This window comes from Belonocnema kinseyi, chromosome 1 (assembly GCF_010883055.1).
Source record: "Belonocnema kinseyi isolate 2016_QV_RU_SX_M_011 chromosome 1, B_treatae_v1, whole genome shotgun sequence".
Lineage (NCBI taxonomy): Eukaryota > Metazoa > Arthropoda > Insecta > Hymenoptera > Cynipidae > Belonocnema > Belonocnema kinseyi.
Genome location: NC_046657.1, coordinates 89,915,342 through 89,919,684, shown reverse-complemented (window position 1 = coordinate 89,919,684; position 4,343 = coordinate 89,915,342).

The following is a 4,343-nucleotide window of genomic DNA, read 5'->3' as shown; positions in this document are numbered from 1 at the left end:
GTACAGCGTACTATTAAGTCACTGAGACGGTGATCTGATTGGCTGCTGTACATTTATATCTGTATTTTGTGGTACGATGAGCGCAGTGACCTCAACTTTGGCATGTAAACGTACACTTACGCTCACTGGTGTGATAAAAAATAATGTGGGGCTTGTCCTTCGTCTAGAGAATTGAATTGAATTGGAGTGGATATGGATTTGATATGGATTGAATTAAAATAGAATGGATTGACACGAATTGGAATGGATTGGACTGGATTGTGTTGGATTGAATTGGAATGAATTGTTTTGATGTGGAATGGATTTGATTGGATTAGATTGAATTGGAGTGAAGTGGAGAAGATTGGATTCGAATGAATTGGATTGAATTGAAGTGAATTGGGTTGGAATGGATTGTATTAGGTTGGATTGAAATTAACTGGATTGGAGTGGGTTGTTTTGAAGTGGATTGGATTGATTTGCAATGTAACGGGTAGGAGTGGATTGGATTATAAATAATTGGATTATATTACAATGAATTAAATTGGAATTAATTGGATTTCAGTGGAGTGGGTTGGAGTGGAGTGAGCCGAATCGAGCCGAGTCGAGCGTAAATTGTAGTATTCGTCCAGTCACGGCTACACCCCGCCTCCGAATCGTACTGCAACTGATTCCTATCAATTATTTTTTTATTGAATATAGGTAAAGGAAGGGTCTAATATATACTATATCATATATTATATATTATATATTATATATTATATATTATGTATTATATATTATATACTAGTATATTATGCTCGTAATGAAAACATACACAAGATGAAAAAGTCCATCTCCCCCCTTGGCGCACACGATATTTTTTATAACCAATCATTTCATGATTTCAGCCCACATTAGGTTTTAAATAAAGAAAGCATGATTTACGGTCATTTTAAGGGTAACTTATTGTAACTTAACAAAAATTGCCTAAAATTCAATTAAAAAATGTCTATAAATTTCCGGAAAGGACCCCGCAGCAAATGTACATGAAATGGATTTCGGTCGATTTTTATTAAACTTCGTAAAATTATAGTTCTCAATGTCTCGATCAAAAGTTTTATGGGGTACAAAGTCCGAAAATGGACAGTTTTCGAGGTATAGAGAGTTAAAAATCCAACCCTTTTAAGAAACATTACCAAATATCTCGAAAACTGCAGATCTGCGAAAAAAAATTCCCTATGAAAGTTATTGGGCTCTAACGGGGAAATGCAAAGAAAGTCATGGCCTTAAGACACAGGTTATTTTTCAAGGTCATTCAATGTGAACTTGTCAGTTATTGCTAATATTCAGCCGATAAAGACTAAATATCTCGAAAAAGCTCTGCGAAAAAAATGTTCCCAATGAAAGTTATTGGGCTAACGGGGAAATGCAAAGAAAGTTATGGCCTTAAGACACAGGTCATTTTTCAAGGTAATTTAATGTGAACTTGTCATTTATCGTCAATATTCAGCCAATTAAGACAAGATATAAAGAGAAAATAAATATAGAATCCATAAAAGCAAGAAATGAGAATGAATTAGTCAACAGCCAGCCAATGAAGGCAAGTCATGAGTGCGATTAAGTCATTATGTAGCCAATAAAGGCAAGAGATGAGCCAGATTTAGTCATTATCTAGCCAATGAAGGCAAGAGATGAGCGAGATTTAGTCATTATCTAGCCATATCTTGTCTTTATTGGCTAAATATTAGCAATAAATGACAAGTTCACATTACATTACCTTGAAAAATGACCTGTGTCTTAAGGCCATGACTTTCTTTGCATTTCCCCGTTAGAGCCCAATAATTTTCACTGGGAAAATTTTTTTTCTAGGGCTGGAGTTTTCGAGATATTTGGGAATGTTTCTTAAAGGGTTGGATGTTTAACCCTCTATAACTCGAAAACTGTCCATTTTCGGACTTTGTGCCACATAAAACTTTTGATCGAGACATTGAGTACTATAATTTTACGAAGTTTAATCAAAATCGACCGAACGCCATTTCATGTACATTTGCTGCGGGGTCCTTTATGCAAATTTTTGGACATTTATGGTAATTTTTCAGTTAAATATTGTAACTTACTTAATTTGAATCGTTTTTATAAATGTTCAGAAATTAATGAAATTTTTGGTAATTTATGGCAATATTAGAGGTAATGTATGGAAAATAAAGATTTATTACCCTAATTTCAATTAAAAAGTTTCTATTAATGCCTGGAATTTTTCAGTAATTTCCGGAAATTTTTGGTAATTTACGGAATTTTATCCATTATCAATGGCAAATTCCCACAAACTAACGCAAAATTCTAATATCTGCAACCAAACTTACCTTACAGTTCTTATGGTAAATAGGCTGATTATCGTAAAATGCCAGCTCATAGATCTATATAATTTTCATTATTCCCCTTTAACGTCACTTTTTACTCCCTAGGAAGTAAAAAGTACTTTTTTCTCTCTAGGGAGTAATATGCATTAATAGGAATGTAATACAACGATCGCAAGCCTAGTGAATGCAGCACTCGCTTCGCTCGGGTAGCAAACTTCACACTCATTCAATCGCTGTGCTTCATCCCTTGTAATGCAACATATGGTACCATTTCAGAGCAAATCTATTGAAAATTCGAGTTGAGAGGGGCTATAAAAAATAAGAAATTAATATAGGTATAAATAATACTATGATAAATTACAGAGCAAATAAAAGATGAATAGGGTAATTCCATTTCATTCAGCCGAAGTCGGTTGCGCCTAGTTTAGAAAAATTTGGATGCTCTCCTATGATAATGATAAATGTTTTCGGAACTTATTGCTCACGTCAATTGATCGAATTGTTTTTTTTTTCTTATTTCGCAATTTGATTTTCAAAGTGCAAGGGTGCAGAAAAATGTCCCATTATGTGAATTATAGAATTAAGAAGAACTCTAATTCTACCATTGAGAATCTAGTTCAAATGAAAGTTGAAATTCAACAGTCAGTGAACATGTACATGACATAAGCAAAAGTAACTTTGATATAAAATAAAAGACAAAAATTTTTCATTAAAAATTGTTTAAATTTTATATTAAAAAATTTAAAACATGACCATTTTCAACGCTTTCGAAGCGTTATTAAAATCACAGTGTTTGATTACAAAGAATTAAAACTTGCCTTATAAGGTTCTTTTTTCATCAGAATTTTTATAATTTGAGCGTTTTTGCAATTTTGGATTCTGAAGTATTACAAATTGCACTTTAAAATTCATCACTTTGAAGCTTTTGTTCATGTTCGGAGATGAATATCGTGTAGGAAGAAAAATGAAAAAATCCAGTTGATGTTGAACAATATTTCAAAATTCAAAATAGCAATATTTGCAGCTATTTTAAAAATTGCTATTTTCGGTAGAAAAGGCTGGAGACCAAGGCGAAATTTTCAAAGTGAATAAATGAAGAACTGATTAATAAATACTTTGAATACTGGACTTTTCTATTTTTCTTCCTACAAGATGTTCATCTCCGAAAATGAACAAAAACTCCAATATGGCGAATTGCAAAGTTTAGTTTTTTGCGTTCTGTTTTCCGTAGAATTTTTTTAAAAACAAGAAATGTTCTACTGCACACTTTGCAATTTAGAATTGTATACTTTAAAATCAGAACTGCACAAAGTGTGACAAGTTGCACAGTTTTAGGACATGGGCCTAGGTTTCCCATAAAACGATTTCCTGTATATGTATTATCTATAATTCAAGAGATATGTACAAAATTCGGCATTAGATTATTTAAATATAAAGGCCGAGTAATATTATAGTTAATATAACACTCGGTACCACAGTATATTAAATCAAACCTAAAATCATTTCAAATATTGTGAAATTTTTAAATAAGTTCAATTTGACATTGTTAAGAACTTGTAATGTATCATTTCGAAATTGTATAATTTTATCAGCGTATTTTTAAAATTTAACATTCTGAGCAGATTGCCGTCCCCATGAAGAAAGTTGCTATCTCTGTTTTTCATGAACAATTCGTTTATTTAGATCGTTGGATTCGTAACGAGAGATTTTGGTACGAATGACCAAAAAATGAATGTACTCCAAATTGGTTAATGTTTATCCATCGCCCCACAGGCTCAAGAAGTTTCCCATGAGATTAACATGGGGAAAATTGTGCAAAAACGTTTAATTTACTTATTTGTATCGCTTTTCATTCAAATCAATCGTCCATATAACTATGACGATAAACTGTATGGAATGCTTAGAATAATCTTATTTTTAAAAACCTAACATTTTCAAAACCTTTAAAATGGTGGACCATGGAAATGCAATTTTTTTATCGTCCTATGTGGATGATTGATTGAAATAAAAAAGAAAAAAGTT